The 26,998-nt window shown below is 39.3% G+C and overlaps 1 long non-coding RNA gene across 1 annotated transcript in view; it reads left to right on the top strand.

Moving 5' to 3' along the window:
• Positions 1–24,684, top strand: part of LOC125326393 — a 54,376-nt gene extending 29,692 nt beyond the window's left edge. Inside the window, exons 4-5 of the long non-coding RNA XR_007203797.1 lie at positions 4,415–4,468; positions 23,350–24,684. This is a non-coding gene — a long non-coding RNA (uncharacterized LOC125326393). The remainder of the gene's footprint in view (positions 1–4,414; positions 4,469–23,349) is intronic.
• The last annotated feature ends 2,314 nt before the right edge of the window (positions 24,685–26,998 follow it).

Here is a 26,998-nt window from a genome sequence, read left to right on the forward strand (position 1 = left end):
AACAGCCTCATCAAATAATTCTGATACCTTCATTATTGCTAGTCAGTCCCTCCAGAAAGACAATCTCTTCTGTTTTACACAGTACTGAGTCTTTATAGTTGAAACTTTCCTTCCAATATGATTGTTAATAATAAGGGATCATTGGCATATATTTTAATGAAGTCAATAGACTGTATTCTAACTAAACAACTCCATGGACTCTGGCCTCCACTGCTGGATTTTTATTCTGATGGCTGTGGATAAAACCCTCACTGGAAGGACTGAGTCCAAAGCTGTCATTAATGTGTTATCACATGGGGTCAGGCTTAGCAATGAAAGCTAATGGAACTCTCCCTGAGAGCAGGAGCTCATTTTGTATTAACTTTCACAATATGGACAAAATCCATCTTTCAAAACATTCAGCAGACATCCAGTGTTCCTACCCAGACTTACTCCTTTCGGAATTTTTTTTTGCCTGTGTGTGCTGCTTAGATGTGTTTTGCTTAAATGGAAATTTTACAACTGAGAGGACAGAGTAAGATGACTTAATTGCATTTCTGAAATGGCAGATTCTGTTCTACAGCAGCTCTATCATCCTTGCACAGGTTTTTTAAAAATGAACCATATTACAAATTCAAATTCAATACTGTACCACAGTTTATTCTCCTCTTATTATTCCTCTATAAAATGAGTTATTCGTAACTATTTTTAGCAAATTTAATCCTTAGTAGGTTTATCAGTGAAGTTGACCCAAATCCATAGATGCTATTTCATGTGAAGACCTCATAATAATACCTCCACCTTCTTGCAATTAAAGTCTGCAGTACTTACCTAAATACTGACTTTAAAAAGGAAGAATCACCTGTGGTCTGTGATTCCACTTCAGAATTTCCTTTGGGGTGTTTTATTTAAATCTGCAGGAGAACAGCTCAGCATGCACAGGGTCACAGCAATGTTGACCTCCTGATTGAGGGCAGGAATAGTAGAGAAAATTCTCTGTAAGTCTGGCAAAAACGGAGTTCTTCAGCAGAAAGATTAGTCTTTTGTCCTCACTCTTTTAGGTCTTTGGCTAGAAAGATTATGGTCTCTCTCCGGCTGGCTAAAAAAAAACGTGTGAGAGTAAGAACTTGAGGTACTGTGAAAATAATGGCCTTAGAAAGTAATTTTTGTACTGGTGGGCTGAGACAGACTAAACTCCAGCAGGATGAGCACAAGCCACCTCTGAGCTGGAAAGGAGTTACTCACACCGGTGTGCTCCTGGTCAAGAGAAGATTCTGGCTGTCTTTGCCTCCTGCTCTCTGTGATCCATGGCAGGGTGGGGACTTCCAGGGAACCAGCTCAACGAGGAAGCTCTTCATTTGGAGCTGGATTGCAGCCTGACAGGCCAGATCCTCGATGTCCCTGAACTCTGAGATTCGGGGCATTCCTCTGTGTTTTTGCAGTGATCTGCTAAAATCAGGCACTAACATCTCAGTCTGCAATCCTGCATCTTTCTCACAGTCCTGAAAATATGGTTGATTCATTTAAAATATTTGTACTAAATGCAGAGCAGAGGTCTCAGAAAATCAGGTGCACTCTGCATATTTCAGAACGTCATCAACCCAGGTTTTGGTCTCTTAACCACCTCTTTTGATTTAAGACTTCATTTTGCCATTGTTTTCCTAATCACCGTACTGTTTTTCAGCCTGTTTAACAAAAGCAACAGAAAGGCTAGAAGTTTTGATATTTGAAATTAATTTAAAATAGGATGAGTTTAGCTGTCCCTCCCTGCCAACGATACTTTCAGTTCTCCGTTTCATCATTTTTAATAAAATATGTGCACATTACATCGAGTTATGAAAGGCATTATGAAGAATCCTTGTTATTATTCCTCTATAATACAAAAAAAAACCCTGAAAAAAAAGCCAGCCAAACTTGCAGGCAAGAAGAACTAGAATTGCAAGCTACTTAGACCATGCATTTTACACTGAGTATAGGCACATACAGCCTGAGGTGTTGGTTTCATTAATATCTCATTTTCCTATGCGTGTCTTGACAGTGCAAATTAATGTTCTAGCAGTGGTGGGTTCTGATGTATGGCAGGAAAAATACAAGCAATCAATACAGCTTATAAATATTGAAATGCTACCATATAGAACAACAGGAAGCACTGGAATAATAAGACCAAGAAGAGAAAGAAACTTATCAATATACGGTATAAATCCTAATAGTTATCCTGCCTGTGGTTCCTTCTATCATGCAGTGAAATTGGTTCTGAATGGTTGAAGCACTGTGAGATGCAGAGCTCAGCACAGCCCAGACTCAGGGGAAGCTGTCTCAACACGGGCACTGTTCACTGCAGGTGCTATGAAATGGTGCTGTCACTGACACAGTGATGCCAGGATGCTCCTTCCCTCTCTCTGTATACTCTGCCAGCCAGGATCAGGTTTTCCTGATCAGAAAAGAAGTTTGTATTCACTCCTGGATCAACACATTGGCATTAGTTCATATCTTGTTCCTTTCCCCAGGTTTCTCTGCCTTTGTCGCTCCCTTTCTTCACCCCAGTCTGTTCCCAGATAAACTGTACAAAGTTCTTCCCTGTGAGGATGGTGAGGCCCTGGCACAGGTTGCCCAGAGAAGCTGTGGCTGTGCTATCACTGGATGGAGCTCCAAGCAACCTGGTCTGGTGAAAGGTGTCCCTGTCCACAGAATTATAGAATCATAGAATGTTAAAGGGTTGGAAGAGACCTTAAAGATCATTTAGTCCCAATTCCACTGCCGTGTTCAGGGACACCTTCCACCAGACCTGGTTTCTCAAGGCCTTATCCAACCTGGCCTTGAACACTGGCAGGGTTGGGGCATCCATGGCAGAGGGATTGGAATGAGATGATCTTTAAGGTCCCTTCCAACCCAAACCATTCTGAGATTCTGTGGTTCTGTGAAACAACCTGTCCTAACTACTTTTGTCCCCATTGCTACTTCCACACCCACATCTGGTATTTCTGGGATGGTTACCTTGCTAAGCTGATCTTGCATGGTGTAACTAACATGGTTACTTAGATTTTCCTATAAGGCTTTATTCCTAGAAAGGTCCCAAACACTCCCCTCCCATTATCTATGGAGTTTGCCCATTTACTGACATAACTTCCTCTCTCACCTCCTTTTAAATGCTCTCACCCTGCACAACCCTTTCTGCAACTTCCTCAACATCTTGTATTACCCTGAGATAATTCTGTATGTCACATCCAGCAATTTCTTTGTCATGTCTAGTAGTTTTCCATGCCCATGTTCCATCCCTGACAATGTGAATAATTTAGGGGAAGCAAACCAGGTTATCCCTGATGAGACAAGAGATGTAGAGCAGCCTGGGAATGGGTCCAAGGGCTGGTGCTGGCACTTTTCTCCAGACACACACACGATACATTCTGTGCCTCACAAACCTTGGAGCCATGTAACCTTCCACTCACTCTTCTTGCCCTTCCTGAGAAAAGCATCTCTCAAACCCAAAGTCCAGCCCAGGCAGACATTTACAAGCTTCTCAGAAAAGCAGTTCCCAATATGTGAATAGGGAAACCTCTGCTCTGGGCTTAGACGGAGAAGCAAAACCTCATAATTCAAAGAGAAATGTCTGATGAGAAGGCCAGTGAAGAAACAGAAAAAAAGATGCAGTTACATAGTTTCCAGCATTTCTCCTACAGTACATGCAGTAAGAAGTATCTGCTTCCTGCCAGATGCTGATAACCTCAGGTTTAGCCAAAAGTTTCTATTGAAGAATTCCTCTTTTAAGTGATTTGCTGTCAGACTAACTTTATTCTTTGTAACATTATCACAATTTTTTTTTTTTTTTTTGGGGGGGGGGGTTTGGGGTTTTTTTTGAGGAACAGTTGTGAACTTGGGAACTGCAAGCTTGACAACCTGTTTCTCTTTCCAGTGTTCTTTATCTCAAACATGAAAAATGAAAAAGTCTTCAGGCTTTTTGAAAAGCAGGAGGTAAATTTAATGACTGATCATTGACTCTGCAAGATGACTTCTGCATCACTGCTGAGAATTTCCAATCACACAACTGAAAAACTCGCAGCAAAGCTCTGAGCTCCAGCTTCTACAGAACAGATGGTCTGTTGCCAGGAGATGTTGAGGCTTCCTTCTTTGAGATGTAGGTCTGCTGTCCCTCGAAAGCAAAGAGATGAGTTGGTGCAGAGCATTTTTCCCTGAGACAGCTTCCCCAAAGGTCTCCCAGAGCTCCCTGTCACTCTCTCTCACAGTGCTCAGCCTGTTGCTGGAGTGGGTGAACAAATGCAGCAGATGAGAATATTGCAGCCATAAACTAGAAACCACTATTTTGGTCTGCACATACTGTCATTTTTTCCAGGAATAATTTGTTTACATTTACATTTATAGGATATTGAAAAATATCAAATAATGTATTTCTTAAAGTTACTCTATTCTTCTCTCTTAGAAATAAGCAGTAATTGCACTACCAGCCAGCTTCCAAGGGATGGATGCCAATAATGTAAGCAGCTGTATTTTTACATTTTGTTTAATAAAATTGCTTTTATGTAAAGGTCTGCTATTAAACATTTGATAGCTTTGCACGAAGAAACAAATCTCTGGTATGGAAAGGCAATTATAATTTGAAGAATTATTGCCATAAACTTTAATGTTTTTCAATTTCGATCTATTGTAAGGCAAGAATTTCTCTAGAGCAGTTGTATTCAATGTTCCATCGTAAAAAAGACTAATGGAATAAAAAATACTGGGCGATGGATGGAATTTTATGACAAAATGGCAAAACCCCCTCAAATTTTTCTCTTTGTAGTCATCTCTACCTTTAGTCTTATTAGTTGCCATGAAAAATATCTCAAAAAGTGCCTGTAAGCCCAAATAATTGTGTACCTGGTTGCATAACTTGCTGATAGAAGCTGAATATCTAAACATTCTTTATGCCTTGGCCTTGCAGCTAATTCATTTTGCCACTGCTGTCCCTGGATTTATGTGTTTTTAGCTAAACTCTTTTGCTGGACACTGGAGGGAAGTATCACAGGAGGTGATTTACCCTTTTCCTCTGTTTTGGCATTGGACACTCAGGTAAAAGCAGTTCTGTTTCACTCCTAGGTGACTGAGATCAGGGGAAGTCCTATTCTGGATAATTAATTTCATAGAAAATCACACCTTCAATGATCTTGACATCATTAGTGTTGCTCAAGTCTTACACAGGGCTGTGATAAGGCAGTGGCTCAGTTAAATCAGTGCGAGTGGGTTTAGATGGGTTTTGGGAAGAAATTCTGTGAGGGTGGTGAGGCCCTGGCACAGGGTGCCCAGAGAGGCTGTGGATTCCAAGTCCCTGGAAGTGTTCTAGGCCAGGTTGGATGGGGCTTGGAGCACCCTGGGATAGTGGAAGGTGTCCTGTGGCAGTGGGGTTGGAACTGTGTGATCTCTATGGTCTGTCCCAACCCAAACCATTCCATGATTCTGTGATTTTACAAAAGAGGGAGTGAACATCCTGCAGCTGTGTTACGGAAGGCAGACAGTCCCTGGCTGTTTTGTTCTGCTTAAAAGCTACAAACCACTCACCCTGGAGACACTGAGGGACAAAGAGCAGCTTGGTGCATGAAATTCCCCAGACTGTGCAAGGTGTTGAGGCACTGCTCTCAACCCAGCAGTGTCCCAGGGATGCAGAATGACTCTGTGCTCATCTCCTGCACAGAGCCCAGCTGTACAGATTTAAAGCTTTGGTGGTAGGGGCTGACTTTGAGGTGTCACACCTCACCTATTTTTGACCTGCTGACAAAAAGAGCAGCTGGTGATTGCACCAAAGAAGCTGCTGGGCTAGAAATCACTATCTCAGACAGCCAAAGGAAGGATTGTTTGCAAAAATCTATTATTACTGTTACTTAGAAGTTAAAACGAAGTGATCAAACGACCTCATGTTCCACATCCTTCCAGTGATGGATTGCAGTCCAAAACCTTCCAGTTATAAAGCTTCACTTAAACAGTGGGCTAAAAAGAGGGAAGAAGTGACGAATTTGAAGAGTTCTCCTGGCTCCAGTGATGATAAAATGTCTGATCTGCTGTAATTCATCAGAGCAGTTGAGCACATTTTTATGTTGAAGCTTGCAGGCTGGCACAGTGATTTCAATTGAAGATGCATTTTATTAAATACTCCGAGTTAAGTGCTTTGCTGGCTCCCTGCTTGACACAAGTGCCTCTTGAAATGACTGTCAGGGTATTTCTGTAAAAGAAATCAGTGGCTAAAGTCATATAAACTGAAGTCTTCAGGATGCCAAAATAAGATTTAGTGTGACCATGAACATTCTTCTCTTGGGAATTCATCTTCAAGTCCAAAAAAAAAAGTATCTTCATTATAGTTACAAGATCTTATTTTGAAATCAGTATGACCTATCTGTTAAAATATAGGCAAATAAAACAAAAAATAGTAAAATTACATTGTTTAGGAGTTTTGTTAGTTCTGTTATTGTTGGTTTTTGTTTGTTTGCTGGATTTGTTGTCAGTTTTTTTACGTTTGGACCATCACAATAACTCTTCAAATACAAGCCAAAGAGGAGAAATACTATTTTTTCTCTTCAGCTGTGCCGAGTTTGAGTAGCTATCCATTTTAGTTACATACGGATGAGTAAATATTTTCAAAAGTTAATTTATCTGAAGAGGATAATTTATTCCAACTACTTGTTAAGAAGTAGAGAGAAAATTTATATTAAAAATTTGTATTAAATGTTAAAAGTGTCATGATGCTTTATGTTGGTGCTGTAAAAAATTGTTTTAAAAATTAAGTTCCATTTAAAATATAAAATAAATGGAAGGGTTAATACAATACAGAATTTGAAATTAAATATTTGATTTGGGAATGAAAAGCAATTTTGAGTTTATTTTAATTAACCTAGGGATGTTTGTTGTAAGCAAGCCCATTCCACTTCGTCTCAAATATGCAAAAAATTCCTTTTCTTGTGTCCTGTACTTGATTTTTACCTCAGGAAAGCCACGCTCTGAGCTCTGCAACTGAACACAATGCAGGAGAGCAGGTGCAAATAAGACAAGGAAATAGGCTAGTGATTTGTCTAATAATCCTAAAAGGAGATTAATTTTGGAGGTTAATATAGGTAAAGGAGCCTCTAGAAGATCTCATAACAGTGATTATGCTACCTAAGAGCCCAATGGTGAATGAATCTGAGGGGATGCAGTAGAGATTAATGGTTTTTCTGTTGAAAACATGGGGTTGGGTTTAACCGTGTTTTTCCCAGTTTGAAACATAAGCATTTTCAAGGGGATTGGTCACAATGCTTGTGAAGTTTGAAAAGAATGGGCAAACAAAACACCAGGGTAGTGATTATCCAATGTTTTCAGACCTATTTTCCAATACACTTTCCAGAGGGGAAGAGTGCACAGTGCAGGAGGAGTTGGATACTTGCAGGGCTGTTCTGTGTCCCCAAGCCTGGGAGTAGATGACTAAATTGTACAAAGCATTTCAGGTCACTCAGGAGCTCTGCTTCTGATTCCTCTTTTCCAGATTGTGGGCTGATGCTCATAACAGGTGCTAAAGTACTCAGCTGATGACTGACAATGCCTTGTTTCTCTAAATGAACAACCAAATTGACTTTCTTTGGGGAAGCAATGGAAGCTCTTACATTTTACTTTCAGACTTACCTGTTTTTTCCAGATGTAAAATCTTAAACTTGGCACCACAAGTACCCCATTTGGAACTCTCTTGAATTCAGTTAAGCTCAATGAATTTGAGGTATGTTCATGGGTCTGTTTCCCACATATGGCACACTTGTAGGTCAGACGAGGTTACCCAGTTGGAAGGAACTTCATGACTGACATCCCAACATTTTTATGTTTGATGAGTGTGGAAGGATTCATATGGAGGGATCTTGGCCAAGCCAGCTCAGGCAGTGAAATACAACAAGTGAAAAGGAAAGCAGTCTGATCCCTGATTTTCATGGAAGTAACAACCCATCGCTGCAGTTCACCTGGGACTTCGTGTGTCAGCACTCCAGAAAACTCAGCATGATTTCATAAAGGAATGTCTGACTGCAGTCCAAGCAGTAATTGGAAGAGATTTGGCTGATGCCCACTCAAAAATGGAGTTTTGGTTCCAAATTATTTGTCTCTAAGCGCAGTAATAAATTTTGAGTTTGAACACATACAGCTTTTTTTTTTTTTTTTTTTTTCCTAAAGAAGTGACAGCTCTAACAAGGAAATAGCATGAGTATTTTTTGGCTGGCTTGAGTCTCATAATCATTTTCACAAAACATCTCTGCTGTTTTTAAATACTGAAGTTTTGGCATTGTATAAGACCTATGATTCTGACCTAGGGACTGTGGTGGTACAGAATCCAGACTAGCTCACTTTTATAAAAAGCTGTGGTAACCTTTAAGAGGTTGTTTGCCATGACCCTGGGGTGGTGATCACCTGCACGCTTTGAGCTGGGGGTCCTCGGCAGGTGGATCCCTTTGCATCTAATTGTGCTCCACAGCCTCAAGTTTTAGTTTAATTCTTTTATTCTCCCTCTCTGCAGCTGACCTGCACACTTGCATTTTGGCTGCTAGCAGGATACAAGACTATGTTTCAAGATGCTGGATTGAGTTTAGATAATGATTTTTAGGCCCAGGCAGAATTTGGGGATACATATAACACAGAGCATCAGCTAAGAAGAGGAGCCTGTTCTGCATTGACCATTCAGCCTGCTCACAGTAGCCCTTAAATACTTTTTTTTTAAAATTAAAAATATTGCTGTTTATATGCAGCTTTTGGCAGCTTTAATCTGAAGTGCCAGACTCAGCCATAGCATTTTGTAGCGTTCAGTGGAATTGCGTAAAATCCAAATCAAAGAAAACTGGCATGGTGTGATACTTGTGGTGTTTAGTAAACAAAGCAGATGAGATTGACCTGACTGAAAGCTGTGATCAGCACAAACATGCTGAATACAAAATGTGGTGTTGATTTGCAGCACAGCTGAGCTGTATGTGCATTTATCCAGCCACTTTTGCAAGATCTAATAACTAAGTACATGATCCAGTCTCAGGTGTAAAGCCCAGTACCGTGTTTGTAAAGTCTTCACATTTGTCCCCATGTTTAAAAAATGAAAATAAAAATGGAATACATTTATGCACTGAGATCCTCTCAGAAATTATTGCTTTGCTCAAAACTTACTGGATTCCCTGCCCTCCTCTTGCCACTTACAAATTCCCTAAAAACAGGGTAACAGAAAGAATTTTTTAAAATCTAATAAATTGAAGATGGGCTTTTAGCTGGTTTTGGATGGAAAAGCATTACAGCAAAAATCCTGTTAAGTAACCTTGTCAGGCATGGGTATTACAGAGCAAACGCCATCAGATTTATCTGGATTTTCTCTCTCTGTTTCTCTTTTAAGTAAGCAAAAAGATGTGGAATGTAGATACAGGAGGGAGCAAATCTTTGGCACAAGAAATACAACATTTGGCTAATTAAATGTCTGTTTGTTTTCCCTGGTATTAAATTCTAATTCTTGTCATTTAGGACAAAACAGCTATGGAAAAGGAAAAGAGGATACAGCCCCAGTTTATGGAGATTGGCAGCCTAACATATCTCCTGCCTTGCAGAGTCCATGGAAGTGTTTATTTCCTCTCCAGAGCTGGGACTAAGGGACTTAATGAAGTGTCTGATAGAGGAAAAACATTAATTGATGTTGCATGGGAAGATAAGTGTCATTATATCAGTTTTATAGGTGGGGACCTGTGGCAGAGTAGCCATGTGTTATGATGAAGTTCCTATATCAGGTCAGTGGAAAACAGTTTCCCTCACTCCCATCTATAAATCTCTCTGAATTATCCAAATTCTGCTAATGAATGTATTATTAACTAAAATACAACACCAGCTGATTCTCCAGGGCATTTGCTATGAAGTGGCATTTTAGCCCAGATGCACTTGCTAAGCCTGTGAAATTGTCACTTAGTGTAAAAATAAAATTAAATGCTGCCATGAATTCTGAGGAATATATTCCAGACTGTCCTTAAACTAAGGTGGCTAAATATTAGCCCAGCTTGAACTGTTTTCTACTGGGTTTTGTTCTGGATTTTTTTTTTTCTTTCTGAAGATCAGATTATCTTTCTTAACATGCCCTCTAAAGCTCTTGCTTAGGTAAATTTTTAACCTGCATACTGGTAATATAGGTAAGAAATGGCATAGGAATAGAATTTGTTTTCTTCTAAAGTTCCAGGAAAGTAACCAAGAGACAAACCCAAGTTCAGGCTGATCCAAAATAAGGCTCAGATGACTTTGGGGAAGATCTGAGCAATGACCTTTAAAACATCTGTGATCTAACACCCCCACAGACTTTTAATCTCCGTATTTTCTGAGTGATTTTTTTTTATTATTTTATGTACAAGCATAAATGCCTTAATTTTGTAAAGACCAAATATTCCGTTAGTGGCTTTGGTATAAAAAGATTTCAAATCATTTAGAAACTCAGAGGTTTTGATTTAATCAAAGTGTACTTAACTATTCCAAGTGGAGACAATGTATTTTTTTTTATTATTAGGATATCTGCACTATAAAAAAAGTGTGATACCTTCTCTTAGCAATGAAAATTATCTTTCAGCACACAGCTCTCCAGGCTCCAGTGTACACAGACAATGAAATTTGGATGATTATATGTTGCCATAGTATGATATTAAAGGATGGATGGTAAAATCTGAAACTTTTTAACATCCTAGAAGGAAAACTTCTGTTAATATCTACTTAAATTTACATAAATTTGCATAAATTCAGGTGAAAGATGTCAGAGATAAAAATAGAGCAGGAGGGGAGATGGATAGCAGGGGGTCTGAGCCACCACTACTGTCAGTGAACAACTTTGTGACCATGGATATTTCTCTTTATTTTCTTTTTTATCCATTTTTGCCTGATCTGATAAATCCTTCCAGTTCACTGACAGGTGGCAACATTTAGTCTTGTTCATCCATTTCTACATAAGCCATGATTTTGTGGGGTTATCCAGAGTGGCAGTGGCAGATCATCCTGTTCAGTTGGGAAGATTTAGACGGCAGAGAGGCCTCTTGACTGGATGTTATCTGGAAATCTGGATGTCTTCTGCAGGTTTTTTTCTGCTCAATCTCTTAAAACAGGAAAATGGATTTGTCACTAATCAGGTCAGCAGAATGGAAGAGAGATTCATTAAAAGATAATGTGGCAGGAAGGAGCTAACAGAAAACAAGGACAAAATTAATGTTGTAAGATATTATCTTATGAGACACGGGAGGTTTTTACAAAACATTCTATGTTAAGATATTCTTCCACCACCTATTTTTGTCTCTCTGCTTTTGAAATCAAGCTCCATTAAGTTTTCATGAATCTTAGGACAAGTGCTGTGTTCTGCCAGGAACTGTTACCTGGCAAATGGTGTGTAAAAAGAAAAGTAGAAATCCAGACAGGGATAACTACTTACTACAGCATGTCGCAGTTTGTTAATTTATGAGAGGGTTTTGGTCCTCTATCCAGAGCTAGCTTATACCATCTCTCCAACCCAAACCATCCCAATGTTAAAGCTTTTTTCTTTTTCCTTACGAAGGGATGAGGCTGGATCTTTGTTAGTTATTTAGAAACACACATGAAAATTACATTTGAAAGTTAAGTATGCTTACAACAGCACTATAGGAAATATACAAAAGGAAATTCAGTTTTGCTGCCCTGGCCATGCAGTTCTGGCAGGCTGCAGCTTTGATCAAGTTATCTCTGTGACAGGCATTTTGCACGAGATCCTGAGACAGGTAAATAGTTGGAATAGGGAACATCCCCCAAATGCTATGGAAAATAAAGAAAGGATTCTCAGTAAAGTGTGATACAGGACATCTCAAATGTGGCTTCAGATGAATAAACAGCAGATAGATCCCTACCCTCAAAGAAGGTAAGGTACTGATAATGGTGTTGGAAATGGTTTTGACAGCATGAACACACTACCCACAAAGTAAATACGTGGACTGTGGGCTTAGTTATTACGACTAATTTTGACTGTGTTGTCATTGTTTCAAGCCTATGAGACTTTTCAAATGGGTTTCCAGCAGAAACGTTGCTTTCTAAAATCTGAACATGCTTTGAGAAAAAAAATAGCTTTTGTAGGTGTTTTGCTTGTAACTAGAGGATGATACTGTGGAAGTCCCTGTTCTGGTATTTCTGCAATTAATTAAAAGCTTATTTTCTTCTGTTTTGGAAACTTAATTTATTTTCTGTGTGTAACACGAAAATGTGGAAAATTGCCAAATGTTTTAACTGACTGACATTTTAAGAAAGCACTTTGAAATCTTAAATGAAAGAGTGGTGGATAAATTACTCCTTTCCCAGTCATGGATTCTGCTTCCTTTCCAGTCCTACTGACTCTTATTTCACTGCTGTCTTTGAGTTCTTCATCTCTGTGACTGGTTTGCACCAGGACCAGGTGTCTCTCTTGAAGTTGCTAAACCAGCAAGAAGCCAACAAGTTAAAAAAAGAGAAAAAGAGAGAAAAAAATATTAGACACAGTGCTTTTCTAGATGGGCTTTCTAACTAATGTATTATAGTAAAAGTCTGGATCTACATTAGCATGAATAAAACATCAGGCAAGGGAAAACATTGAATAATTTTATTTTCCAGTTCCTCAGGTGCCCGTCCTTATATTCTTTGAAAAATTGTATTATTCTCTCCTCTCATGAGGAAGTTGCACAGAGAAGTCCACCTGTGCATCAGAAACCAGCTCCAAGCCCTGTTGCCAACACAAGAAACTCTTTATCCTCTGCCTAAAATCGATTCGGCTCATACAACCAAGAAAGTTCTGAAGCACGAAGACACACAGAATGCCTTATACCCTGAGCAACAAAAAATGCCAAGTTATTTTTTTAAAGGGAAGGATGAATCCTCTGTGTGATCCAGTGCACTGCAAAGTGAACACCTCCATGAGTTGCACAGGAAGGGGGACCTGAGACTAGAACAGGGCACTCAGTTTGTTTATTCTGATGGATGTTGGCTATGGCTGCATCTTTCCACTGCTGAGAAAAAAACGTGGCAGTTCCCTGGCTGGGCTGTGACCTGTTCCTCTTGTTTGTCTCTAATCTATGATAATTTTGTTGCATGTTTCCCTCGTGCCACTGTTTCTCTTTCAACAGCTTCTTCAAACACCCTGCACTCTTCTTTAGAGCTGCCACACTGACATCCTTCTTTACATGAACATCCCACAGCTCTGCAGCTGCTGGTATCAGAAAGGGAAAAATAACTAAAAAAAAACCCCAAAGATAGGGAATTCCCTTCATCCCCTTCCTGCTGTGTGAAATGTGATTCTCTTCCACTCTCTGATGTTCACACAGGGCATCACTCACAAGATTTGCAAAAGGTTGTATATATAGAAGGCAACAATACTTTAATGATTAGTGTTTTCTCTAGTAAAAATAGGCACAACAAGTGACACAGCACCTATTTGTTCAAACAACACAGTGCATGTTTCTTTGGAGTGAAAGTAATTAATCATTATCTGAATCCTCCAGCAATGGTCTTTGCTGAAACTAAAACTGAAAAACTATGGACATAAATGTATAAACATATGTATATGAGATGCAAATCAAAGCATGGATTGGAAAGATAAATTGTTCAGTGAAGAATTACACTTGGAAAGTCTTGATCTTCTGGTTTTTTGTCCCAAACTGCTATATTCAGCTTGTGCCCCATGGAGCTGTGGAGCATTAGCTAGCAATCAGCAGCAGGTAAATAAGAAAAATATGTTATTAGTAGTTTTAAAATTGCTACAAGGGAAACTTTATCTGTGCTGAAAAATACACAGGGAGTGTGTAAATCTGTGACTGGAAATGCTGGACACACATGCTGGAAATGGCTCCTTCTGCCATCTCACTTGTTTTCTGAATAATTCCAGCTATTGAAAAAAAACAACACAAAACAACAAACAAACTAAATAAGAATCTCAGCCTTCATTCAAAGCCATTGCACAACTTGATATGTAACACCTCGTCGTAGTCTATTTCTGCAGAAAGAGTTTCCCCCCCTTATTTTTTCCCAACAAGAAAAAAGAAGTTTAATGTCCCCTCTTCCTCCTTCTTCCCCCACTTTTTATCCTCAGCATGATACCATAAAATCTGGAATATCTCTTCGGTCAGTTGGGATCTCCTGTCTTGGCTGTGTCTCCTCCTACCCTCCCAGGCACCCCCAGCCCCTCCCCAGCCTGGCCTTGGCTCTGTGTGAGCCCTGCTCAGCAACAACAAAAACATCTCTGTATCACCAACCCTGTGTTCAGCACAAACCCAAAACACAGCCCCAAACCAACCACTGGGAAGGGAATTAACTCTACCCAGCCAAAACCAGCACATTCAGTAAGACTGTTTGGTGATAGCTGTTATTGCCTTGATTATTTTTTCCCCATCTCACAGTTTTTCACAGATACAAGAAAGGAACTTACTGTGCATTGCACACACAAACATAGCCAAATATTTTGGTTCTTCTCCCAGAACTGAATCCCCAGCACTGCTGTGAAGCAGCTGGGAGCTGGAAATGCAATCTTGGTACTGGTATAGCAGGAAGAATACAAAGTAGCCCATCTTGGGGTTTCAGACTCCTGGAGCTGCTCTGAGTAACTCACAATCCAGGGCAGGTTTTTGCCTGCTGAGGGGCTCATTATTGCAGTCACCTTTTCTGTCCTACAGATCTTCAGCCCTGCTCCTATTTTTGTACTTTTATCTGCTTTGCCTCACTCCTGTCTTAATCTCCCTCTTTGTCTCCCTAATTTTTTTTTGCATTGTTTCTGCTTTATTTTTTTCCTTAAAGCCTTCTGCTGACAAAATGACAATTTACACTGAAAATAGGTGTTCCTAAATTCTATAGGAAAGGGTGTAGCTTGGCACAGGCACTGAGAGGGTTGAGGATTGTAGATTTATATCTTCTACTTAACTCTAGTTTAAGCTCTGACTGTATTTGTATTCAGAGCTGGTACAACTGGGGAAGGAAGACCTCCCATCTCCAGTCTCAGATAAAATGATAGATGACAGAGATAATGAAATGAAAGTATCAAAATTCAGTTATGTCCATTTGGATATTTTTAACATAAACATAGACTGGTGCACATACTGTTTCACAATCTTTATAATACAGCAAATGTCTTACATTAAATGTTAAAGAAAAATTATCTTCCCTCTGACCTCCATACTGCTTGTAAGCCACGACTTAGGATGCTTATATTATTTTTAAATTTTGCCTGAGTTTCAAATGCAGGTACTATCTAATTTCTCTTTTCTTGCTGGCTATTCAAAGTGCTTGTTACTGCATAGATGTGGAAAGTTAACTCAGGATGAACATATTTGGTGATTTATTTCAGCATTATCACTATCTCAGTGTCACAGTTCTAAATACACAGCTGTGACAACCTACACATGCTCAGCCTACAGATGTTGATGACCACAATTGGAGGAAGTGGAATGGGAAGAGATGAATGGGACAGGAAGGACCCCTGTGATCTCTATGCCTTACATGAACAATCTTTTAAGAATGTATTGTAGAGAAAGAAGAAAAAAATGTGAACATGGAGAATCTTTGTTTTCATTCCTGTATTGCTGCTGGCACTCCAGATGCAAACCTTCTGTTTTCACTCTTGTACTTGAGATGCCCAACATGCCATCCAGAAAGACAGTGCTTCTCTGCCTTGCAATAAGGAAAAAAATAGGTATGGCAAGTAAAAAGTTGAAATTCACATCATGGCAGCCAAAAAATCCAGCTTTTTGTCTAAAAGTAAAAAGCCTTTCAAAGCCAGGAAGAGGTCTTGAACAAAAGCTTTTACAATCTGAATAGAAATAAGAGACAGAAAAAACCCTTTTCCAGCCTCCCAAGCTGTTGCATCTCCATTATGATTTTCTCTGACCTTGACAACTTGAGTCTGGTTTTGTTTAGCTCACCTTTTTGTTTTGGCCTTTGCACACTACTCTGTACATTTCCCCACATGTGTCTGGTGCATCTGATAAGCCCTTTATCTCAAAACCTTTCATTATCATCATTCTACTGCTCTCTGTGATTAGGTATTCAGAAATTGATTCCCGCTTTTGTCCTGCCCATTGCACAAACATCCATTTCCAGCCTATTCAGTTTTGCAGTTATGTATGTTCATGATTTTTCTGTGGGGAAAATGCTGGGAAGAAACCACCTTTTCTTTCCATTGTCACAGGCCAAAACCTCCTTTGAGACTTCCCTTTGTCCTGATACTTCTGAGAAATCTCGGCGGAGGTCCCGATGCATAAGAAGTTCTGCCTCCCTTGCAGAACAATAAAACACCAATATTTCCCTGTACTTCTTGATCTGTGTCTCAGCCATTTCTTTCCTCCAGTCTCCTATAGAGATTAAAATCTACTTTAGATCCACATTTTAAAAGTTCTTAAAGTCAGATCCTGGTCATAAGTGTCACCACAGAAATTATGATGGAGAAAAAGGTATTGCTATCTCACTCTTACAGAGAGTTAAATCGGGAAGACAGCAAGTAACACATCAGTGGCAGAGCTGCAACTTAGCCCCTATCTTCTGAATTCCAAAATGGGCTTTCTCTATGGAAACAGCCTTTCTTGCTTACTAAATATTCATTGGAACTGTGCATTACCTTTCTCTATGTTATGTAGTGTGTGATTAGCCTGAAGTCAAATTATGGGACTTTCATTGGCATTCCTTTCTGTCAGTGCAAGAGATCTTTCTTAACCCTTTGCCCATACTGCCTTTAAGCAAATGGTATTGTTCTGCCAGTTTTCAGAATCCTACATTTATCATTCCAGGAGTTAAAGGCAAAACCAAACAACTTACTCCTTTAATCAATATGATGGCCAATTTTATTTATCCCACAGTCCCCTTCACTCTCCCTGCAGTTCTCTTCATGCTCTCAGAAATGTTGGACTTCTAGAGATTTTTTTACCCATTTAGCTCTTCACTTTCCAGTGCCTTCACTTCTTTGCTTGTAACAAAGACAGATGCGTGTTGACTTCTGTGAAGCTGGTCAAATTCAGGTGTATGGTCTTGTTTACCTGTTTATTTTATTTTATTCACAGCTACCAAAGTGTCAATATGAGCAGTGCCAGAACCTAACATAGGCTGTCTTGGTCTTACAGGACTTCAGCAAACTATATACAGTGGTAAACTTTAATATTTCCAATTTGCCAATAAGCTAAGTTTATCTGAAGGAGTTTGGATTGGAACTTAATATTATTATAATTGTTAATATGCATACAACAGACCTCAAATCATAGCAAGAATTTTTTAATAAGAAAAACTTTCTGGCTGTCAATGATGAACTTCACCTGCACTGTATTATTGTAAGACCTGCTTAAGATTTATAACATCTGTGAATGGATAAATTTTGTTATGTCTTTTTAGTAACAGGGTAGTTGAGGCAGAAGGGAATCAGCCAGCACTTCTTGATGTACGTACTTGGTGGGTTCTGTGTGCCCTGAGACCTCACCAATTGATTTTATCTCTGGAACTGTTGCAGTATCTATGCCCCATGGAGACTAATGCACACAGAGAGAATCATACCACTGATTAAACGGTCTGAAAACACATTTAGATATCTACCTTCAGGGGCTGAATTTTATAGAGAACAACATGTTCTTTGCAAGCTGTGTTTCAGTGCCCAGGATGTCACATCCCACTGGCACTCAGCTGGTGTAAACTGGAAGAGTCCATTAAGTTCCCAATGGGGAGTTAAGCATTACCAAAGTGTGAGCTCTTGGAAATGATGCAGCTCAGGAGGACTGTCCACATGAGTGTGAAAATTGCAGGTTTTTGGCAATAGCAGGAGTGCTGGCAATTCAGCACTGTCAGTTTTAAACTTGGATGGTGGTTTCCTGTCTAGTAGGTCTGCCCAAGTTATGACGGATTATAATCATCCTCAGCTTCTTTGGTACCAAACTGATGTGACCATTTTATAGACATTCAGAGGTGTCTATTCTTTCTGGGGGGGTTGCTGCTACCTGTGGTGATGCAGAGCATTTTTCTCTGGAGTTTGAAGTCACATGCAACCACCAGAGCTGAGTGCATACGCAAACCCTCATAAATTAACTGTATTGCACTTGGTGTAGCTTACTAGTAATGGCTAGGTTGGCTCCCATAGCAAACACTTATGCAGGGCATAAAACAGTTGTAAAGAGAACCTTCAGTTAGAATTTCAGATATAAATGTCTGCATCCATCTAATATTAAGTGAGAAGACTCCCACAGCAGATATATAGAAGTTTGGCATTTAAGTTGCATTAAATGCAAAATTTCTGTACTGATCTTAATGCTGCCTTGAATGAGGAAAAAAAAATTAGATCAACTGGTGCTTTGATTAGCTTTTTTTTTTTTTTTAATATTTAATCAATTCCATACCAGCTGAGGCTGCTAAATTCTATTGAAAAGTTTGTCCAATAGATGTTCTGTGCAATCTTTTCATTGTTTGGATTTCTGGAATCAATAACACCTATGAAAAGTAATTTGTTCCACTGTTCTAAGTTCCAATTCTTACACTATAGCCAATAATCCCAGATATTTCTTAAGGTATATTAGTTTCATAATTTAAAACTGGGCAGTGCAACAGAAAAATCTTTCTTGTAGAGAGTCACCAGCAAAAAAATTGCCAAAATTATGTATGTAATAAATCATAAAAATAAATCAAGGAACTTCTGTTGAAGAAACTGAGTAAAAAAAATATTGAGCATCACTTAAGGTGATGCTTTGCTTGTCTTCATTGTAGGTTGATGGGATCTGCCTTAAACACAGGGGGATACAGATAATTTCATGAGTTATGAATTAAATATGAGTCAGCGATAGGGGGAGTGATAGGAGAGCACCAGTGAGAGAGCAGCTGTTGGTGTGTGTGAGTTTTGGTGGCTTACGTATCAGTCTAGCTGATGCTGACCCAGTTCCGAGCTGTCCACACTGACATTGCTGAACAGAACGGGATTTCATCCACACAAATCATCTTTGCTTGCTGCCCAAGACATGGTTCTGCATCTGCATAACAAATGTTCAGTCATATTTCATTTTCTAAACGTTGTTGGGGACCAGAAAACCATCTGTGAATCAGTGGAATCATAACTTGCACATAGTTTGAGAGCCCTTCTGTTGACTTTTGACTGGGACTAATTTCAGGCCATGAACTACAGACAAATGTGGAGATTTGGGGCTGAAAAAATAGCTGGGTAAAGCTACCAGTGACCATAACCTGATATAACATACTGCCCAAAGAGGAATGAATATATCAGGGGATGTCAGATCTTATTTTTTAACTAATCTATGATACAGTTTAGGTGGCTTTAAGGAAAATGGGATTAATTTAGCAGCGGCAGTAGTCCTGAATACAACAGATGCCCACGTTGTTCATTTCCTCAGCCACAGTCCAGATGATGGGGCACAGTGAACCTTCAGCAAACTTGTAGATTATGCTAAATTATGGGAAGAGGCTAAGATACCAAAATGTAGAGTTTCAGACCGAGTTTGTTAGTCTGCAGCACTGAGACAGGAGACAACTTGCAAAGTTCACCAAGGAGAAGCTGAAATTTTTAATGTGTGCTGGGAAATGCTCCAAAATCTTGCTCACAGCTCTTCAAAGCCTGGGAACTCCCTTCTGGAAAGGGCCTGAGAATTACTGTGGATGGAGTAGGAGCCAAAGGTACACTCTCATCTTGAGTTAAAGCATTCCTGAGGTTCAGGTCATTTCATGCAGCACAGGAAGAGGTTGCCCAAAGAGACTGAAATCTCCACCCTCAAATTTTTAGGGTTGACTAGGTAAAATTGCCAGTTATGTGGTTCATGGTTGCCCACAGCTCTACTTTGATCCAAAGGCTGAAGGTCTCTAAGGGTGCCTTCCAAAAAATATGTAAATAATTCCCTATCTACATCAGGCTCTGTAGCTCTGAGTTGAAAACAGAAGATTTCTGAGTTAATGCAGGTCTCCAAACCTGCACGTTTCAGGGCTGTGCACCAACCTCAGCTCATGTTCTGGGAGCAGAACAAGGCTGTCCTCATTGAAGCAGGATTATTAGTTCAGGAACAACATTATACTGACACGACTGCTGCATTTCTACATCAAGAGCTATTTTGTTTGCAGTTATTTTGAGTGTCTCTGTAGAACACTGTTTGCAAGAAGGTTGTCCTGGGGTTTAAAACAAGTAACAGACATTTCAGTCCACACTGAAAGCAGCAATTCCAGTACACAAATTCTGTAAAGTACTACACAAGATGTTGTAAAAGAAACTAGAATTTTGAGGCAGGAGCAAATTTTATGCAACTTTAAACTCATTTTGGACACCACTGATATAAATTTCATTGCAGAGATATTGAACTGCTACACAAAATAAAGAGTTTGAATTGGTATTTTGGTTTATGTCAGTATTGGAGGTTTATATCAGTATTTCTCTTTGAGATCCTAATTATTGTTTTCAAAACAAAATGAATCACAGAATCACTAAGACTGGAAAAGACCTCTGAGTTCATCAAGTCCAACCTCCAACCAATCCCCTCCCTGTCAGCCAGACCAGACCACTGAGTGCCACATTCAGTTATTCCCTGGACGCTTCCAGGGACAGTGACTCCACCACCTCCCTGACCAACCCATTACAATGCCTGACTACCCTTCTCATGAAGAAATCCTTCCTCATGTGCATGAGGCCCTGGCACAGGTTGCCCAGAGAAGCTGGGGCTGCCTCATCTGTGGAAGTGTTCAAGGTCAGTTTGGACAGGGTTATGAACAACCTGTTTTAATGGAAGGTGTCCCTGCCCATAGCAGGGGGTTGAAACAAGAGTCCCTTCCAACCCAAACCATTCTGTGATTCTGTGACTCTATGATTTCCAGCCACCTTTTCAGACTTTCTTTATTTCAAGTAAATAAGTTACGACTTATTATGGTTCGACTATTATTATAATACGACTTATTATATGTTAATTTGTGAAGGGAAATCTGTTCCTCCCAGTCATTTAGCCATTGCCATATTGCCTATTTGATGCGCCAGAGTCACAGGCTTGGGGTTGACTGCACATTAAACACTGTGGAGCAGTTTCCAAGTTCTGAACTTGCCATAAGCAAGAGATGCAACTTCTGTTGCTGCCCCCAAGGGCTATTACAACATCCAGCAAGATGCCATGGATAAATAATAGGTTTTGCACCACATATGTTAAAGTCTACATTATCCTCAGAGGAACTTACTGAATATAAAATTTGTAAAGTTTATAGAGGCATAGCCTATCTAAATCTTTCTTTAAGACACGAAATCTCCCTGACTGACTTCAGTATGGAAACTACTTACAGGAAACTCAGCTGTTTAGCTGTTTTATACTCTGGATCACTGCTCAGTTTTCAGAATAACAAAGTTCTTAAGCATGTGAATGCTCCCTTGGCTTCAAAGTAATTTCTCTTACTTTCCAAGTTATGCACAAAAGCTTAAAAGCTTAAAATCTTTTGTCATTCACAGTTCATTTCAGAAAGAGTAGTCATTGTGCTGTACTTCACCTTTGAGACAGTTCTCACAGAAAGTAGAATATCCGTTGCTGCTTGAGCAAATAGTGGAAAAGTTGTGTGTGGTTAACTGCTCTAGCATGATATAAAGACTTCAGAATACTTCAGTTTAGGACAGAACTCAAACACAACTTTGTTTTCTGTAAGCCATCTGTATTTCTGTAATTGGCTCCTATCGACCCCTCAGAATGTGTTTTCACACCCCTCTAGGACTTACATTTTAGTCAGTGGCCATGCTGACACCATTCTGCTGCAATAAACCAGGAGCATGTCCCAGAGGACGGATCCTCTGAGCTCCTTACAGAGATCCTTATGGCATCACACGACAGTCTGGAATTGAGTTCCAGGAGTGCATTGAGGTCACTTACACACCTCCCAGAAAACGTGTCTGAGTAGTGCTTGTCGAGTGCTTACCACACTCCTGCTTCCTCCTGAAGGACGCCGCTCTCTGAAATATCTCACATGAGACTCGACCCTTTTTATCTGCTTGGCTGCTCTGCCCCACACAGCATTACCCAGCTCTCTTGAAGTACCATGGAATCTCACAACAAACTTCCACAAGGGTGAGACTGATCACAGATGTGTTTACAGCTGGGATGGAGCTCAGCATCAGCTCCCAAAAAGATCTGTCTGGAAAATTCAGTACAGCAACAAACTCCAGAAGCTTTGCTCCTTCCTTGACAGCTGTTTATTGATTTTATAACCAAATGCTCCCTAGTGAGGAGCTCCATGAGCCAACACTCTTGGCTGAATAGAGGTTTTGTTTGCCAAAGAGCTCTGATTTGGTTGTCAAGCTGGAAAGCCAAAGCCAAAATAGGCACCTAGTCAATGCTGGTGAATAATTAGGATCACAAGTCCCCTGAAGTTAGTGTAAGTGAGAAGTAGGAAGAAATCAAAACTTGCCCCATAGCTGTAGTGTGGTATAGGAGGGTATCAGTACTCAGATGGAAATTTTCAGCTATCCCCAAGATTTTCACCAGCAGTTTCTCCTGTACGTAGACTGATAGGCATGGCTTGTGTGCTTACATGTGTTAATTGACATCCTGGATGAAAAGTCTGACCCTCCCAGAGATTTCTGAAGGAATTCCTGCTGCAGAATTGGCCATTATGCATAGATAAGGAACTTGTAAATAATCCATAACAAGTACTCCTGCAGATGCAGGAGGCCTTTAGAAATACCACAAACCACTCTCACATGTGCTATATATTGGAAGACTACAGCTTTCCACTTTTGACTCTAAGAGGATAAAAAGTAAAAATCTAACCTTGGGTTTTCAGAAAACATTATATACACACAAATGTGTATGTATTTGCTTTGACACACCAGAGACCACGATCCTAAATTTGGCCAAGCTTGTAGGATTCTTTTTATTCATTTCAATGGATTTCTACTCTTATGCTTAGTTTGGCAGGACTTAAAACTGTTACCTTTGATGGCTGGCCTTTAAAATCAACTTTTATGTTGAAGCCCATATGGGGCAGCACTGTCCTTGGTACATAAAGCACCAACAAAGAGGAGAATTGATCTAATTGAAGCCCCTTGGGACTAATGCTAATCAAGATTAATGAGTAAGAAGTGAAGAGTCCATACGAAGATGTGCAAGGGGTTTGGGTACAACTATAAATTGGAAAGGACCTGGAATGGGTGGAATTCATAGCATTTATTAGAATGATTACTACACACATTCACAAATCAGAACACATTTGTAAGAAATTCTGGGGACAGATCCCACTGACTGGGTAATGGAAGAAAAGAGCTTGTTTATAAAATTGAAAATAAAAGAGAAAATGTCTGATGTTAAGTGTTTAAGACATGTATCTTGCCTTGCCTATGACCTGCAGTCATTGCTGGAAACATTCGTAAAAAACTGGACAAATGTTGAAACTAATTATATATTTCCTCAGGAGGAAGAAAGGATGCTGAAAGACTGCTCTTGGGGTGAAGAACCAGCTGGTGGAGATCAAAGCTGTTAAAGAGTATGAGGTTTAAAAAAATCTTGCACAGATGAAGCAACAGTGGTTTATAACAATCACAAGAATGCTCTCCTTGAAATGATGGAAGTTCATCTTTTGTTGGAGAATGTAGACAAATTAATAAGGGAAAGCATATACTGCACCAGAAGAATAATGGTAAAATCTGAAACAAGATAAAAGCACAATGTGAGATTTACCAAAGTAACTGCTTGTCACATCTGCAATTTGTTATCTTCCTGTTTTAGCTTCATTTCATGAGAGAAAAAGCTATTTAATGATTCAAGAAGGGGAAAGGGTCAATAGCAGAACTGTTTTCTTCATATGACCTGAAGCTGTAGGGCTGGAATAAGGTAGAGGTTGAGTCTTTGAACTGAATATTTTTGAATATTTTAGAGCAAAAACCTATCAGAAGGATGGGGAGGAAGGTAACAGTCTATGAGATAATGCAGACAGTTGGACGCTGTGTTTATTGTAAGGCTGGAGGCAAAGGACTGAGTGCAATCAATGAGGCTGAGAAACATAAGTGTATAATTACAATTGCTGTAAATATAATTACAGAAAAAAATAAAAAAGATAAAACTCAACTGACTAGATCTTGGATCCAATTCCAAAATGAGCAGTACATTCCTTCTGAGAGTCATTTTTAGATGGATGTAAAGAAAAGATACATGAGCAGAAGTGATTAAGTAAAAAATTATTTGGAAAAATGTGTCTGTGGGAAAGAAGTGGTTGGTGGTTTTTTAAATGTTCTTATGCAAGAAAAAGAGAATAACTAACTTGAAGTGAATTATTAAAGAACAGTAGAAAATGGAAAATGTTAACTTTATATTGCTAAATTTGTGATATTTACAAGTATAACTTCAATTAATCTTGTTGTAGTCACTCCATTTATAGCCCGTGGATGAAGTGGACTTTTCTAGGACACAATTCCTTTCATCCTAATGAAGACATCTAAATTAAGCCAGATGAATTGCACTCAAGTAGTGATTCTGTCATCCCAATGAGTACAAAGAAAATTTAAATGCCTGCCTCATATGCAGATATCTACATTTGTAGGCATTTCAAGTCGGGTGATATGAATCTCATTCTACGACTTTATTTAGGGTGGCACCAGTCACAAGTAAAGCAAAGGCATTAGATAAGAAAGGATTCTTAAAGTTAGATAGCCAGACCCACATTCAAGCAATGGGATGAGACTGTCAGATAACAATATCAAACATCACCAAGTCAGAAGAATTTCTCCCTAAAATATGGACCTGAAGCAGAAAAGAAATATTAAGAGTGTCAAAAATGTTCATGTAAAAAGAAAAGGGGGGGGATTTTTCAGCTCTTCTTTGACTTACTAATGAAGTGTGTGTTAGATTTTGTATACAGTAAATAAAAAAAAAAAAAAAGGGAAAAGTAGTGAAACGTTCATTTGATTGTTTATGTTGAGACCAGCAAAAATATACCAGTATCTTCACCAGGAGCTGAGGAACAGCTGGGTAATTAAAAACGTGAGCAAAAGACCAATTATTATTGTTATTTTGGGGCTTAATGACATCCCCCAGGGCAAAACTATTTAAGATGGGATTGGATCTATGTTGCACTTTTTTTCCCTCAGTATCCTTCCCATAGTAAGGAAAGACATAAACCTAGCATCAGTGGGTGAGTCAAAGCTTCCTCATCAATATTTTGTTTTCTATATATGTGTAATATCTCTGTCTCCCTTCCTCTATCCTCCCAAGATTTAAAGGAGAGACAAGGAGACTTTAGGAGAGACAAGCAGCCACCATATCACAAAGAAATTTGGGAAAAGGGCGTGTAACTGTCAGATTCGTAGGGTCATACTTTGTTTGCATTATTATACTGGGGAAAAATAGAGATGTACTTAAAATTTCTCTAATGGGAAAGCTTCTTGAGCTTGGATTCCATTAGGCATTTGATGCAAACCAGATCTGCAGCAGAAAACGAATACAGCGGGACTTAACACCTTGAAAATTGAAGTGTAGAAAACAAATTAATGGATGCCTGTGGAGTGGTCTTCCTCTGGCAATGAGAACAGTTCAGTGCTGCAGTAAATTAGACCAGATTATTTCTCTGAATAGAACTTTATTGCAAATGTCTTCTCTTATTTTGTTGGTAAATAGTTTACAATTGGTTGTGATACCCTACAACTATGTTGTGCTTATTATTCATAAGAATTTGCCAAGAAAATGCACTTTTAAGTAATTTCCAATCTCTGAATCACTTGCTAGCTGCTTCTCAGAGGCTGTACTACAAAAACAGTCTGTCACATACTTAATCTGGGATTAATGGAATTTATTCTACACTGGACTTGGGGTCAAGCCACATTCACAAGTCTGTGTGCATTTTATTATGTTGGTTGCTCACACATTTTTCAGAGACTTGATTAGGTGACAAATATGAAAAAAAAGGAAAAGAGAGGAGGAATGTACAATAAATAATACCATTTGCTTTTTAAAATTAAAATTTAAAAAAGAAAATATGTTGGCTTTAATAACCTCTCAGGATTCAAGAACCTTTTTGCAAGTGGAAAGCACACGTTCAGATACAGACAAATAACTAACAACACTTTATGAATCAGGTAAATTGGATTTTGTCCTCTTTCCTGCAATGAATTCAGAAGAAGCTAGAGCCCTATTTGGCTTTGATCTGGGAAAGTATAAAATAGGTAAACTTAAAAATTTGCTGCTTCAAAAATAAAACATGCACAAGAGATACAAGACGCAAGTAGAACAAAAGGAGTGAGGACATGATCTATAATTTTATTTTTACTTAATAACTTCATTGTGAGGATCAGGCAGATTTTGTTACGGAGCAATAAATTACAGGGTCAGCCAGGAATAAACATGGAAGCCAAGGAATCCAGCCTGTTGGTGACAGACCAGCAGCTTCTTGAGAGCCAGTATCTCAACAGGTTTAGCTCTCCCTGGTGCAAAAACTTACTTTTTCCTCTGTGAATCTATTTGCAAAGCTTCGGTGTCTTGGTACAGGTTCATTTCTAATGAAATATAAATGAAGACTGCCCAAGGAGTTACAGTGAAGGTGTTGGGAGGATGCACCACCCACAGTGATGCCAGGTGCTGGGAAATTCAAGTGTAACTGCAGAAACAATACTCTGCACTGTCTTTGGAATAATTTCACTGCTCCTGGAGCCACAGTCTGCTCTTCACTTGTCCAGCCTGCACATTTTCAGGTGTTCAGCTTCCCACCTGCCTGCTGCCCACAGCTTCTTTCCCTGGGACAGTGGTCAATGTGGGGCACAGGGAAAACTGCTGCACAAGTCTAAGCAGGGTTTAAAAAATTCCACAAAGTTCTTTCCTTCATTGCTTTCACTCTGCTGATTCACAAGCTGAAATAATTGTGGTTTTCACATTATTCCTAAATCCTTATATTATCTGCTAAATAATTTCTGGTTAATTCCAAACTTGTACTTTTTTGCTACCATGCCCCAAAGAACTATAACTTCATGGATTCACTCATTCCTTGATCTCTCCAAAGGCAACAGGAGTTGCAAGTAGCTCAGTAGATCACAACAAAGGTTTTTGTGGTGTGGAATGGTTGAATAAAAACTTGT

The sequence above is a fragment of the Corvus hawaiiensis genome, chromosome 5 (genome assembly GCF_020740725.1).
Source record: "Corvus hawaiiensis isolate bCorHaw1 chromosome 5, bCorHaw1.pri.cur, whole genome shotgun sequence".
Taxonomy (NCBI): domain Eukaryota; kingdom Metazoa; phylum Chordata; class Aves; order Passeriformes; family Corvidae; genus Corvus; species Corvus hawaiiensis.